At 31.1% G+C, this 16939-nt stretch overlaps 1 protein-coding gene across 2 annotated transcripts in view; it reads left to right on the forward strand.

Moving 5' to 3' along the window:
• Window positions 1-16939, forward strand: part of LOC143062860 (uncharacterized) — a 47249-nt gene continuing 30310 nt past the window's right edge. Inside the window, exons 1-5 of one of the 2 annotated variants that reach the window (XM_076234677.1) lie at window positions 1-40; window positions 5988-6042; window positions 6313-6414; window positions 8804-8942; window positions 15516-15625. The gene's annotated coding sequence lies outside the window, so the exon portion shown is untranslated. Of the gene's footprint in view, window positions 41-5937; window positions 6043-6312; window positions 6415-8803; window positions 8943-15515; window positions 15626-16939 lie in introns of those variants that run through there. The other variant, XM_076234676.1, reaches the window with a different exon arrangement.

Consider the following 16939-nt stretch of genomic DNA (forward strand, 5'->3'; position numbering starts at 1 on the left):
ATATACATGTATCTTTTCGAGACACTAGCTAGACTAGCAGGTAATTTACTTAGTATATATTTTATATAATTGAAAAAAATAGGAGAATTAGAAAAATATAACCCTTTGAAATTGTTTAACTGCATGTATCTCAAAATAAACACGGTAAAGACTGATTTGGATCTCTTAGTTGAGTTGCAATCTTGACTGATTCCTGGCCAATATCATTGAAACATGGCACTGATAGGGACTATTATTTTGATGCATTATATTCTTAATGTACATAGTTGTATGGAATATGTCATTGTTTTACTTAATCGATGTTATACGGATAAAAGGTAATATACAGATACAAATATTACTGCTGTGAAAATAATACTGACGCCTAAAAAGGCGAAACCTCCTTCGCGATTCTTTAATATTGCTTTCTGTCTAAAAGATTAATTAAATAAACACTTGCCTATAAGCAAGTATAATGTTTACAGCTAAAAAGGCAAAAACTTTCTTTCGTCATTCTTTTATATTGCTTTTTGTCTAAGGGAGCTACCATTTGATTTTTATGGGGGGGCTAGGATGAAAAATTTTGTCCTGCATTTTTTTTAGCTGTAATCTCTGTCCTGCCTTTTTATTTTTCACTCTGTTCGGTCCTGCCTTTTTTTTTTTTAGTTTTTCCTGACTTTTTTTTACCTAAATTGTCGTCCTGACTCTTTTTTTTTGCAAGTGTCTCATCCTGCCTTCTTATTTTACTCAAAACTCCTGTCCTGCTTATTTTTTTCAAATTTCATCCTAGCCCCCACCCCCCCCCCCCCCCCCCCACCCCCCCAATACTTTGGTACTGGCATGCAAATACGGATTGTTTGTGTTATTAAAATTTGCTGTTACAAAATGATAGAAATTATTATAGATTAAGGAATGTATCTCCCTCATGCAAAGCTCTGATTCCTTTCACGGATTTGGCTATACTTTTTGGACCTTTTGGATTATAGCTCTTTATCTTTTATATAAGCTTTGGATTTCAAATATTTTGGCCACGAGCATCACTGAAGAGATGTATTGTCGAAATGCGCATCTGGTGCAAGAAAATTGGTACCGTTAATTTTATTGCTCGCAGTAACATATTATTTTCTCTTACAATATTTTACTTCACTTTATTATACAGATTTCTTCGATTCAAAGAACATATAAATACATGACGTATAACATTGTTCATCTTTCGCATCGTTTCTTTTTCCTCGGCTAATACTTCCAACGCCTGTACGTACAATAAACATAGCAGCAACTGTAAACATACCAATGTGACCAACTTCAATTCGACGTAACTGCGAGCACCTTCGATACTAATACATTTCAATGCAAAAGTTAATATATAGTACTATTAAACCCCACCATAGATTCCTCGTGCCTTATTCACCTAACATCAAACTTTATAAATACGTGTAGTACATTGTGTTTCAGAACCAGTATCAGAACTAGTTGTACTAGTTCTCATCTATAAATAATTACTTCAAAAAGCAAACGGAAAAAAACCAAATTTCAAACGAAATAAAATATATATATATATATATATATATATATATATATATATGTATATTAAATGACAGTCAACGATAAATCTTACGGGGCGACGGATCATATAATTATGATTCAGTACACTAAAAATTTAATATATAACAAGTCTAAAAGGGTACAACATCACCAAAAACACAATAAAACTAACAATATGTTAGATATTTCGGATAACAGATATCCTTTCTCGGTAATAGCACGATGACAAATGAATTAACTAAGGTTAAGTAATAGAACGTGGCTGTGTATTTACACATCCCTGCCAACTGTAATTAAAACTAGTATAATTCATAAATTCCTGAAAAGTGTAAGTGTCCAGTACGTAAGCCGGAGTTACTGGACACGGGTGATGACAGGAAGCTAGTAATGGTAGGGAAAATGAGTGACTCTTCCATGTTTTTTCATTAATGCCCTCTGGGGAAACTGTCCTGAGCTTCCTTATCCAAAAACTTTCCCGAGCAAGTCTGTCGGCCTTTGACCAATCCTCGTTGTGATCTATGATGGTGATGGTAAGTTTTTTTAGATCAGCTTGGTCGTGCCCATGTGATCTTAAATGACGACTTACGGGGAGGTCGGGCTTGCAGGTGTAGTCACTACGATGACCATTCATGCGTTTGTTGAATGGCTGTTCTGTCTCGCCAACATACTGCATGCCACATCGACACTGAAGAATGTATACAACATTCTAAATTTGCAAGTTACACTACAAAATATTGTGTACACAGACCCAGTGGAGTGACAAGTAAATGTTTGAGTATTCAGTATTTGTTGGCAAGTCAGACATCGTCATGTGGTAACACTTCCTTTGGGAATTTAGAGTTGTGCCAGTTCACATCGCAAATAACTATTTTTATTTTGGCATATCTCTGTAGTTTTTGCGCCGTGTTTGGAAATTTTTAAATTGTTCCAGCGTTCGCTTAAATTGTATTAATTTCAAGATTTTGATAGGTTTTTGGTGATGTTGTACCCTTTTATATATATATGTATTATATATATGAAAGAAAATATGATGGAAATCGTATATTCATGATCCTAGCTAAATAAGTAATTATTAGTTTTGAATGCTTCATATAGAAATTTCATAGGGTTGTAAAAGCGTTGACCGTGTGCACATTTTTAGAATGCTTTTACGCCTTAATGAATTAACAAAAAGAAGCATTCAATTCTTAAATAAATGCAAACTGCAAGTTCAAGATTTATGTTTAGGATTTTGGCATTCATTTTATTGAAGTTCATCTTAATAAAAATGTATACTTATATTCAAGTTGTTGATGAATATACTACCTTAATAACCAATGTTGTCCAAGGTAAGAGTTTTCTTAAAAACACTCTTCCTACATTTTTTTTTTATTACTACCTGTAATGTCTATGTTATATACATACCTACGTTTTAATATTGTATTAATATTGTCATAGATCAATTTATTTGTTCAGTGTATTTTTATTGTTTTTGTTTAAATGTCTTTTTGATCGAGTTATCATTTCAATATATGTTTTATAGTGTCTTTTTATGTAGTAATATTACACTACTGGCTCAGGTTAGCGTGAAGAGGGGCGTCTGTTAAATTTTCCAAAACCGCTGCCCTTTTATGCCCCTAGCTGTCCAAAGTCTTGTTCAGTGGTTTTCGTTAATTGGTGTTGATCATAGGTGTTTCTAGTTTCACCTTATTTGATATAGAATAGAACGTTGGTTTTCTTCTTTGAATTGTTTTACACTATTTATTTTGGGGTCCGTTATAGCTTACTGTTAGGAGTAAGTCAAGGCTCTGTATTGAAGGCCTTTCTTTGACTTATAATTGTTAACTTTTTATTCATTGTGACTTGAATGTAGAGTTGTCGCATTGGCACGCAAACCACATCTTTTTATTTATCTTTAGACAACAACTCGGGATTTCTACCATGGCGTAATGTTTCCCGCCCATTGCGTTATGTTAAGCGTTGAAATTAAGCATTAACAAAAAAAAAAACAGAATTAATGCGAAATACAATGTTTCATGACGGATCCTTAAAATAAGCTTATTTTGCTTGTATGTGTTTGTGTAAAAATACTTGAGTTAGTGTTTCATTGCCGTTTATCTCGAGTAAATGTAATTTATATTGATTTAACATTTTGACCCTCATTTTATTATATTTTTGTGTGTGTTATAAAAATCATTTTAGCAATGAAAAATATATGTTACATAATCTAATCTATCATTCTAAACACGCTTATATTGAACCAACTAAGATAAGTCAATGCATGCCTAGCAATAAATGCCTATCCCGTCAATACAGTTGACCTCCATAGGGGCTTTGTGCAATTGAGACTGGGTGTTTTCTTTGATCTTTGTATGTTTGTATTAATTTGAAGTTACAAAATATCCTGTTTCAAATTACTTTGGTACCTTTGCATTTCTTAGAATTGAGTTATAAAACAAATATGTAAAAGAGCTTTGAATAACAGAGACATTGATAGTGGGTTAATTAGTTGCGATCTTTGTCATCTCAAATTGAAGTTGAAGTAGTTTTGTGTAACATGAGATAACTATTTTTTTAAAGTAGTGACATACGTTCCATAAAATAAACTAGCCAATTTTAGTTTCATAATGCAAAAATTCATGTAGGACGGAAATTACCTTTTTAATAACACTGCCAAATATGTTCATGTAGAAATCGAAAATGAAAATGGTGAATGTGACTAAGAGATAACAACCCGAACAAAGGTCAGGAAAAAATCAAGGCTACAATACAAATTGGTCTTCCAAGCAGTGAGTAATCCCGAAAACAGAGGCGGTTTCAACTGCCCAATTATGTATACAAGTTCAGCGAAATGAACCACACTAAACTACGAAAGGCTAAATTATATAATAAAGGTGCCTACTGAAAATCAGAAACTTCGTCAATGATTTTTTACCAAAAATGTAAGTCATGATACTGCAATGTTGTTGGTTTTTTTGTGTTATTTGGGGAGTTTCATCTGTGACAGATTCTGCTTTAATTTATTGACAGTTTTTAAAGATGATTAAAAGCGCGACATCTCACTGTGTGGACACTTATCTAATTTTGACGACTGTATGTTTCTTTGAAAAAGCCTTAGTCTTTTTTTGTCGTCTGATTGTTTTCATATTGACAAATGCCATTCCAGCCCCTAAACTTATTACTTTTAAGTATCAATCAGTTTTCGCAAACGTTGTTTTTCAGGAATAAACTTTTACAATTGTTTCAAAATTTAGTGTTTTATTTTGGTCTTTTTTGTTATGCATTTGATGTTATTGTATGTAACAACAACTTTATATTCAGTATATCTATAGATAAACTTGAATGTGTTAAATCGGTGAATGGTTGATTATTATATTACTTTTGTGAAACTTTAAATGATTTTCCCAGAATAAAATGTGGACTGGTAGACCTCCACTGGATTTGGTATAAAGCCTCATAATCAAATACGAGTAGAAGCAAATATATGACTGTGTCATGTGAAAAAATAAAATTTGTGTTTATTACTGGATACGAATAAATGTTTAATTACGTATTTAAACTGTAAAAAGTACCTCTATAAATAAAGAAAATATCTAAAAAGCTTACTGCAATTTTTAATTGATAATCTTTAAAAAATACTTTTCATTCCAAGGATCAATACGTTAATGTGGATAGTTTCTTAATGCATTAACTGTAGAGGTCATGTCGTAAAATTAGGAAAACATATTTCGATATCCCGTTTGAAATATATTTCTACATGTACAACCAAACGTTCAAGTTAAATTCATTGCCACAAATTAACTTCTGATACAAGTGAGAGAAAAAATGCACGTTCTGATAAATAAAATATCTCGCTTTATTAGTGATGCGTTTCCTGTTCCTTTTTCTTTTCTTTTTTCCTTATTCAATTTCAATTGTTCTCTATTCCAAAGCATGCTGTATTACTGTGACATCGTAACGCTTGCGTTTGACTTTTCGGCAAATTTCCACATTTTAGTATATAAGAGTTCCAGTTGACATTTAAAGGAAATCCTTTTTGAAATCGTAGAACAACATATATATGTTTTTGTTATTCAGAATACTTTTACTCAAGTATAAAATTCATTCATATTCTGTGTACTCCAATATGTTCGACCTCCATTCAAACTTTCATAAAAATCCTCGACATCACCCATTTACGTACTTATTACCTTTAAGTATTTGCAATATACTTAAATTGCGTGCATATTATATATAAACTACTAAATGAGAATCTTAAATTGCATTAAATCTTGATTCAGCATATTTTCAATGAATTATATAAGATAACATATCATTAGCTGCAAAATGCAAATACCATTTAAGTATGAAGAGTGCTAAAATGTAACATGAGTGGTAAAATAAATATTTGATAACTGTCAGCAGGAAGATTCTCACCTGTGTTATAATGACAGTGTCGTAAAGGTGTTCAGATATTTGTACTTAAATGTCATAATGTCTTGCAGGCAATATCGAGGTGACATACGGATCAAAGATCATCCGGCCTTTCCATTTCATTAGGTAAGGAATTATTTTTTAGTAGTAGTTTGATTGAAATATTATATCATTTTGTTGTGATTATCTTTTTAACAATCTTTACTTTGAAACTGCGCATGTTTTTTTTGTATATAAAATTTCATGTATGTCATGCCCATGCTGTATATATTTATGTCACCAATGAAATTAAATATATATTTGAAAGTTAACAAACTGTCACTTTAATTGGTATAAGCTTTTGAACGACACCTGTTATAGTCAACCGTTTGATAATGGTTCTGTTTTTTGTTTTAGTGAATTGCACAAGATCATTCGTCTAATGTACCAGTTTTTGAGTGTGACCTATCGTAATAAATGGAATGACATTATAACTTCCGTTGTCTAGGCCGTGTCAAGGTAAGTCTATTATCATGCAAATATATGTAAAGAAGACCATTAATACTTGTATAAAAAATATAACTTATATTAATCATTTGCATACTGTTTCCTTATCTTTTCCTCGATCTGTTTTAAAAGATTTGACCACGCTTTTACATAGCGTTTGTGAATAGATATTAAATCATTTATAATGTCGTGTCTGTATCTGCCGAAGCTTGTTATTCAGTGGTTCCCTTTTGTTGCTGTATATATCGTATTTGTTTATCGTTCATTATTTTGGATATAAATCAGGCCGATATATTTTTCGTTTCAACTGTTTTACTCTCAGTGTCTTTTGTTGTTGGGATGTACAAATACCCGTCTACGTCCACTCTGTGTTCTTCTTATGTGTATTTCTTTTTGTATCCATCTAATAAGTTTTAAGCCTTTTTCTACTGATTTTAAAGTTTGTTCTCATGTTGTGTCGTAACACTACTGTCCCCTTTAGAGAGAGTATTGGGTGCCAACTAATATGTTTAACCCCGCAATATTCTGTATGTGTCTGTCCCATTTGGTATTTCATTAATATATTTGAACTTTTTATTTGATCCATGCACTATCAATGTAGCCGGTTTAGTTATATTTAAAGAATGGTTTTCTTAGAATCACATCTTAGTTTGCCTATAAGGCGTATCCTTTTCCATTGCTAATTAATCAAGGACTATCGTAATATTTGATTCTTTAAACGTATATGTGTGTTAAGACCGAAGGACTACAGTATGAAATATAAGAATGAGTTGACTATGATGCTTACACTTTTAACAGTCTTACCGTAAATTGTTCGTGAAGTCATATGCATGCGATTGATGACAGTCACTTATTATACAAGATGATATAAATATAGAAAGTTAACTGAAATCCTACTAGATTACTTCTTTGTGTATGTTTTGAATATCAAATAAAGATTTATTTGTATAATAATTGACAAAAATCGGTTACTTCAACCTAAAACGGATGCGTTTGAACAGTGCTATTGTTCTTTAAGAATCACAACATCAACAAACATAATGGATTATAAAGAAACCCAAAATAATATCTAAGAAATTATTACCCCGCCTATGTATAGGGAACATTTTCAAAAGCACCATTCAGGGTTAAAAAAAATAGTTCCTTATTGCCTTTTGAGCTATGTTTATCGATGACGTTAACTTATTTTGTAGTTTATAGTTCAAAATGTCCCGTATTTACAACCCTTGAACAAGTCCGGTATTTAATTCAAGGTTGTATAAAATATTTTCCTTTAGGTGGAAAAATAAAGTAGTTGTTTTTTTCTCTTCACTTGTTCATTTTTTATGTTAAACAGATGTCAGAAAAATAACTGTCGCAATATTCAAACACAAACATACGAATTAATTAGCATCATGATAATATATAAATAACTTCAGTCAAATTATAATACACGCCATAAACAATTTTATCTTTCCGTTTTAGTATATGTACCCAATGTCATTTTATGTCCGTTGTTATATTTATATTATAACTGAATACCTCTGCAGGTTGAGATTCTTATTTTAGAAGATCACGCGATTACATTGCAATTTTTCATATAAAAATCATTGTAAAGTGATTGATTACTCAATACAATTAATGGTCTTTATCTTAAGGAACATGACGCCCTTTTACAGTATGGGTCGCTTTGTATTAATTAAAATTTAATTTATTTAAAAACATTGTAAAAAGGACCAAAGATTTTTAATTTGACTATCAAAATGTAACATTTATATGAAAGTGATTTTCAATACAGTGAATTGATATGTTGACATTATCAACAAAATACTAAATCGGTAGTAATAAATTAAACCCTTTGCTCTGATCAAACCAATCGGGTGTCTTGAGTGCATTTGTGGTGGGGTTTCAACCTAGTTAAATGAAAGATGAGATATAAAGCATCCAGAGGTAGGTAAACTAGATCAAATAATTACTAGAACGGTTATCTTTTCTAACTCGAATTAGAGTCAATTGACATAATAAATTATATTTTTCTTTGAAAAGATGAAAGAGCTTACAGTTTGAAAATTCAAAGACGCTTTAAAAAAATATCAGCAATCATAAAAAGAAATGGTCTTCGAACAATCGAATGTAATGTTTAACGTGTGTCTTATAGAGATTTCCTTAAAATATCTCAAAATTTGAGTAATATACGGGAAATCACTTGAGTGTATCAGTTCCCGACATTCAGGAAATATGTTTGGAAATATATCCTGTCATTTTCATTTCCCGGATTTTTTAACGTCACGTTTTTTAAGTGTTCAGAAAATTCACCTACAAAATGTTTCGTGTTGTCTTGTGTGAAGCTTTATTATAAGTTTAATGTTTTTCAAAATATTCAATGATAGTTATTTGTTCTGAAGATTTGAAGTATTTTCAGCGACTCGCTTCTAACACAATAGACTAGAAGAGTTGTCATGTGACCACGTTAAGGAGACGTCGAACCACACTGAGACAATTAGTTTTGGAATGAAGACTGGTACTCGTACACAATCCGATATTGATTCCAGTAGAACCAGGTAATGTGTATAATCTAGCATATCATGTTCTCTCTATATATCCCACATGTAAAAGTCAGATCTGTTAAAATAACATAAACAGTACCAGTTTTTCTGCACCAGGTGCGCATTTCGACAATCAGTGTCTCTTCAGTGATGCTCGAGGCCAAAATATTTGAAAATCTTATTTCAAAACTGAAGAGCTATAAACCAAATAGGACAAAAAAAATAGCAAAAGCTAGGCAAGGAATCAGAGCTATAGATAGATATAGGAAGATGTGGTGTGAGTGCCAATGAAACAACTCTCCATCCAAATGACAATTTAAAAAAAATAAAAACATTATAGGTCAATGTACGGCCTTCAACACGGAGCCTTGGCTCACACCGAACAACAAGCTATAAAAGGCCCCAAAATTACTAGTGTAAAACCATTCCAACGGGAAAACCAACGGTCTAATCTATATGAAATAACAAAAAACGAGAAACGAGAAACACGTATAAATTACATAAACAAACGACAACTACTGTACATCAGGTTCCTATGCATGAGGGAGATACATTCCTTGATTTTAATTAATTACCAAAATTTTGTAACAGCAAATTTAAATAACACAAAATCCGTATTTGATGCCATTACTGAAGTACTGACTACTGGGCTGATGATACCCTTATGAACTATCATTCCACCAGCAGAGGCATCGACCCAGTGGTAGTAATAACATAAACGATACCAATTTGTCTGCACCAGATTCGCTTTTCGACAATCATTGTCCCTTCGGTGATACTCGAATCCAAAATATTTTCAAATCCAAAGCTATTAAAATAGAGGGTTGGTTGTGTAATTCCAGACACCAAACAGGACAAAACGTTCTTTAAGTCATATTAGTAAAATCATAAATGAAGTCTTGCTATGTTTTCTCATCCACAATTTCCTACAACGATATCATTTATAGAAAAACAAAAGTTACTAGCCCTTAAGAACCAAGCTTTGATAATTACACTATAAAGATGCTTTCGTAAACAGGCTAAAAATCAAAACATTTTCAAAAATATATATTTACTGTCGAACTGCAACGAATAGAGAAGTATATTGTTCAAGATATTGTACATTTTTCCTCTCGTTTCCAAATTTTATTTTTTTGCAATTTACATTTATTTAAAAAAAAAAGTCCGGTTACTTTTTCATGCACATATTATCAAACAATGTGTAGGTGTATGAGATGTCATAATTGTAACTTCGAGCGACGTTTTTATTAATGGTCATATTATCCTGACATTTCCATACACAAGGCTTTAATTATATTCAAATAAAAGGTCAAAAGGATTTTGATGAGGATGTACATTTCACTTAATGAATAACGTAGGACATGGATTTTGTATGTTTGATTAAAGGGTATGTATGTTGCGGTATATGTATATTTAGCTTTAAATTTATTTTCGTTTTTTATGCGGTCAATCTCTGTACTTTAAAACTATTTACAAAATGTCAGAACCATTAGCAACACTAAAGTTTTCCGCTCTCAGCTATGGATGACCTAAGCTTTATTTGACATAACTTGTTAGTTTTTAATGCCTTAACTTCTTTATTGAGTTGACCATCGAACTGTCACGATTCAAAAACACTAATGAGTCTTCTATGGACTCAAAGCACAAATGCCTAAGGAATATTTGTCCCATGGATACTTTCAGCAGTCAAGTAGTCAGCTACCTTGTTGCTGTCATAAAATATATTGGATTCCATCATTTTCTGGAAATGTAATAATTGAAAAGTGTTAAAATCATTCCAAGCTAGGAAGTTTCTCTCCAACTGACGTAGTTGACATTAGCCGGCGTTCCAAAATGTAGGGACTTTCTGGTTTTTGAATACTCTTCAATTTCTTAAATTGATAAGGACTGCAAACTGTTTTGAATTAATAGCCTTTTTGTAGTAATTTTATCAATGAAAAACACGTCTTGTGCTCCTAATCAAACAAAATCATAAGCCTTGCATAGCTTGTGATTTTTGTAAACTAGATATTAACTTATTAGTAGTACTAGAAAACAACCGCGAAATCAAGAGCATTCTAGAAAGTAAAATCACCAAAAATACCGAACGCCAGGAAAATTCAAAACGTCCCTAAATCTAATGGCAACATCAAAAAGCTCAAACACATCAAACGAATGGATAACAACTGTCATAATCCTGATTTGTTAAAGGCAATATCATTTATTATTGAGACTAATTGAGACCAATAAAATTGAGAATGGAAATGGGGAATGTGCCAAAGAGACAACAACCCGACCATAGAGCAGACAACAGCAGAAGGTCATAAACAGGTCTTCAATGCAACGAGAAATTCTCGCACCCGGAGGCGTCCTTCAACTGGCCCCTAAACATATATATACTGGTTCAGTGATAATGAACACCATACTAAACTCCAAATTGTACACAAGAAACTAAAAGTTAAAATAATACAAGACTAACAAAGGCCAGAGGCTCCTGACTTGGGACAGGCGCAAACATGCGGCGGGGTTAAACATAACAATACGCACATTAAAATTCAGTTCAAGAGAAGTCCGAATCTGATGTCAGAAGATGTAACCAAAGAAAATAAACAAAATGACAATAATACATAAATAACATCAGACTACTAGCAGTTAACTGACATGCCAGCTCCGGACTTCAATTAAACTGATTGAAAAATTATGTCTTCATCATATGAATATCAGGCACAATCCTCCCCGTGAGGGGTATAGTATCATACCATCATAACATATATGAGAAGAACATAACCCGTGTCATGCCAACAACTGGTTCATTAATAATAAATGTGTTTAGTTCAGATGCAAAGACCCTATAAGTGAATCAATATTAACGCCAAAATATGCAATCTTTAATGACCTGACAACAATATCGTAACTATATCCCTTCTTAATAAGTCTATTTAAAGGTTTTGTTAGCTTCTGAGGTGAATACTGACATTTTTGTGCTTTATAAAGAATATTTCCATAAAATATTGGATGTTAAATACCTGAACGTATAAGAAGTCTGCATGTTGAGCTATATTTACGAATGATGTCCTTATACCGATGATAAAATTTAGTAAATGTTTTGACTAGTTTGTGATATCGAAAATCCTGGTGTAATAATTTTTCAGTAATACATAAATTTCTCTCGTTAAAATCTAAAACATTGTTACATACACGAGCGAATCGTACAAGTTGAGATACATAAACACCGTAAGATGGTGACAAGGGAACGTCACCATCTAAAAATGAATAATTAACGATAGGAAATGAGAAATCATCTCTTTTATCATAAATTTTAGTATTAAGCTTTCCGTTAATGATATATATATCAAGATCGAGGAAAGGGCAGTGGTCATTGTTAGTATTAGCTTTATTTAAGATAAGTTCAACAGGATAAATTTCTTTAGTATACATACTGAAGTCGTCATTATTGAGAGCTAAAATATCATCCAAAAATCTAAATGTATTATTAAATTTGTATATCACAGGTTGTTTCGATGGGTCTTTGCTGATTTTTGTCATAAATTGTAACTCAAAGCAATACAAAAACAGGTCCGCAATAAGTGGTGCACAGTTAGTCCCCATTGGAATTCCGATAACCTAACGATATACGGAATCTCCAAAGCGAACAAAAATGTTATCTAGTAAAAATTCAAAAGCAGATATAGTATCAAAGCATGTCCAATTGACATAGTTTTTTTGTTTATTGCTACTAAAAAATGACTTAAAAGAGTTTAAACATATATATTCACATTCTGACTTATTAAATGCCCATTTAATTAGGTGTGTGATTTTTTTTCTTAATGAGAATGTGAGGCAATGTGGTACATAGGGTAGAAAAATCAAAACTTTGAACAGATTCAAAATCACCAATATAAGCATGCAATTTATCAAGTACTTCCAACGAGTTTTTGACACTCCAAAAGTAATTAAATTTCACTATTTCCGAAGGCCTTATTTGAACAAGCCTTTTACAAAAAGATATTTCGATGAAGGTGTGTTATACAAAGATTTGTATGTATGTAAAACATGTTAAGGATAAGGACTTTGCTCCTATATAATGTTGTCGTCCAAATCTTTGTGAAAAATGTCACATTCCAGCGTGTTTGATGACGTCAAAGTGACATCACAACTTTCATACCTGTACTAAAGGGTCCTAATGAAATGATCTTATTCATTTTATATCACACTTGCTTAACTGTGTATCGTATCAAATAATAAAGTTTTTTTTTGCAAATGCTGGGGTCAGCTGCTGACTCCAATCGTACCTCCTCTTTCCTCTAATTATCTTACCAATAATGAAGTGTACAGAGAATAACGCATATACATATATATATATATATATATATATATATATATATATATATATATATATATATATATATATATATATATATATATATATATATATATATATATATATATATATATATATATATATATATATATATATATATATATATATATATATATATATATATATATATATATATATATATATATATATATATATATATATATATATATATATATATATATATATATATATATATATATATATATATATATATATATATATATATATATATATATATAACAAAAGCTTACCATATCAGGACCTCATCATGAAGGACGTGAATGCTTTTTTAATGTTATCTTGGAAATGATATAAATAACAAGTATATCTACTTTGTAAACCTTAATACACATCGAATATTTAACCCAACCTTGATTTAAAAGAACTGATTATGAATGAATTATTACAGGGAGTTATCTATTTGCATGCTATTCAATCAGTGGTAACAAAATAACTTAATGGGGAAGGCAAGAAATTATATTCCATTGTCTATTTAAAACGTTGTCATTCACAGTTTTAATCCCATTGAGTAAAATCCTGAGACGACAAGAAAGACTTCGTGACGAAATGACCTTATCACGAGAAAGAAAATCGTTACAATACACCCCCGTACCCTAGATAAATGTCTCATGCACTTTACAAGAGGCAGTTAACGAAGATAAATCATTATTTCGTGCAGGCATACTGTATTATATTGTCAGCTTTCTGAACGGTCAAATCCCTAGAGAAATGTTGTTATGAAATTATAAGATTTCAAAATTGTTTATTCGAAATTTAAGATGACTATCCGAAATAGAGTCTTATACAAATAAATATTGATAGGAGACTAAAGTAATCAATTTGCTGTAAGTGCAGATGTCTAATATGCCACAATTCAAGTATCTAACCACTTGTAGTTAAAAAAAATGTATAATATTGAGATATATGGTGCACCACATCAGTCAGATTGAATGCAATGGTACTAATTTCCCCACACTCCCCAATGCAAGCTTGTGACAACAGACACATTTCTGTTACTGATATTGTTCAATAGTCTTATAATAAATAAAATGTAATTGTAAGATATTACAGATGACAAAAAGAATCATTTCTTATTGTTCAAACTCAAATAAGGAATCCTACCTGAGAACCCAGTATTTTGATGGGATTCGTATTGGTGATCAGTCTTTAGAATTATATGTTGTGTACTGTTGTTTGGAGTGTGGTCTTTTGTTTTTGCCATGCCACTGTCGATTTATTTTTGACCTACGAGTTTGAATGTCCATTTGGTATCTTTTGCCTCTCTTGTACCAGAAACTTTGGCTGGTCAAAATACTCGTTTCAATGGGTTTATTTTACATAAATTTCAATCATCTTTAATAAAAAAAAAAAAAAATAAAAAAAAAAGGAAAGGCGCAAAAAATACTACAGGAACATTCAAAATCAAAATAAATCGAAAATAAACTGACAACGACTCGGCTAAAAAAGAAAATGACAAACAGACAAATAATTTTAAACAAAACAAAACATAGAAATATAAAAACCATGCAACACTGACCCCACCAAAAACTTGGGGTTAACTCCGGTGCTCCGGAATGATTAGCAGATCCTGCTTCAATAAATTGCACATATTTGTCAAAGATTTGCAGATATTCTACATAATATACCAATAAACTTTATTTGTTTATGAGAAAGCTTGAAAGTCTTTATTCCACTTTCATTACTAAAGACTCTTAGGATAACTTTTAAAGTGCCTTTTTCGCGTTAGTAAGATGCAAAGGTTTTTAACACAATAAAATGAAACTTTGTACATGTGTATTTAAAAGGTGTATGTTTATGACTCGAGCCACTGACAAACACGCATCACACTATTAATCATCTCATTACCACTGTGTATGTCAATTGATGAAACCAATAATTTAGACAAAACTTTAATTGTTCAAAATTTTCATTTAAATGACAAGACTCGAGTTTTACTACTAGTACAGACTAGTACATACCAATAAGGTAAATGTTAAACTTAACTCCATATATTTAGTTTTTAATCTTTTAATTTTAGTCAGTGAAAATAGTAACAAAGATATTCATACCACTTACACCACTTATGTATATAAATGTTTTGTTTGTTATTGTTCTAAGTGATCATGTAAACATGGAAAGTGAAATAAAAAGATATGTCAGTGCTTTGTTTTTGCATATGTATGCTTTAAATAGTTTGACAGTCATAATATCAAAATTAAATTTTACAGGATTAAATGTTAACCTTCAACCACAAAACATGATACTTCTTGACATGTATTAATTGATGTAAAGAACAGTATTTCCAAAACAATAGAAGTCCAAGAGATGTTAAGAAAAGGTAAGCATTCCCTAAATTGTATTGTTTTTTATCATCATAACGTAGAAATATACCTGTGTGAAAATAATGAAATGTGGAGCTAGTGCATTTACCTATATGCATTGACAATAAACAGACATGACTTTCAATTTGCAGAATCAGTTCTTATTTCAGAAAATGAATTACAACCACACATTTTGTTTATTTAATATACGTATAGATGCCTTTGTTAATATTGTTAAATAAAAGCATCCGTTTGCCTCACCCCATCTCTTCACCCCATGCTTAAAATATAGTCAATATACAATTAGTTTACCTACAGACACATAAAAGTATATATATATTTTCTCTAGGACCTGTATTTAATCTATTAAAGTACTTGAAAATGATCCGTTTAGCATTTGTAAATTGGTACTAGCTTGTTTACATTACAAGAGTGTTAACCTAAGTGATTAAAATAGAAAACTTATATCTTTAAAAATGGATTTCTAGAGAAGCTAATCGATTGTGACGTCACTTGTTAGAAAAGGGCGTCTTTTATTTAAAAAAAATATATCTGTTGAATGGTTGTCGTTAATTAAAAGCTTCCGCTGTCAAGAGTGCATAAAAGCGAGGAGTTTTTTATTTGGTCAGTTACGTTTGTGCAAACCCTAATCTTACTTTATCAATAAATATATAAACGTTTTAACAACGTTTTGAAAACACATTTCAATAGTGTTGTTGGGAAGCTTAACAAGTTCTGTTACTGATACGAATTATCAACTTAAAATATAAAATGTTATCTTGAAATAGTTTTTTTACGCATCTTTATAAGAAAAATACTACAACTTGTCTTTTAAGATTGGAAACAAACACCTTATGTTTTTAGTCTATTTTTATCTTTAAAAAATATTCAATCTCTTTTCCATAATCTAAATAATGTGACGCATAACTGATACATTATATGCACGTTTTATAATAATGTAATCCCAAAGATATAAACTTAATTGACACATATAACTTGTGGAAAGTGTTTACTTCATGTATTTAACTATTTCCGGAAATGAACATATATCATGTATAGGTAAAATACGATCTGCAAGTCCAACGTTATTTGATAAGTAGTTAAAAATTAAATGCTTCTTTTTGTTACTTCATTGGGGTGTAAAAGCCTTGACCGAATTACATTTTGTATGAAGCGCTTCATTCTAAAAATGTGCGCACGGTCATCGCTTTTTCGTTCCTATGAAGTTACAAAAGAAGCATTCAATACTTATAATTACATTTTTTAGCTGGGATCATGAAAACTCGATTTTATCAAGATTTTGTTTACTTTACCTTGCACTCTATTGTGGG

This window comes from Mytilus galloprovincialis, chromosome 2 (genome assembly GCF_965363235.1).
Source record: "Mytilus galloprovincialis chromosome 2, xbMytGall1.hap1.1, whole genome shotgun sequence".
NCBI classification, from domain to species: Eukaryota; Metazoa; Mollusca; class Bivalvia; order Mytilida; family Mytilidae; genus Mytilus; species Mytilus galloprovincialis.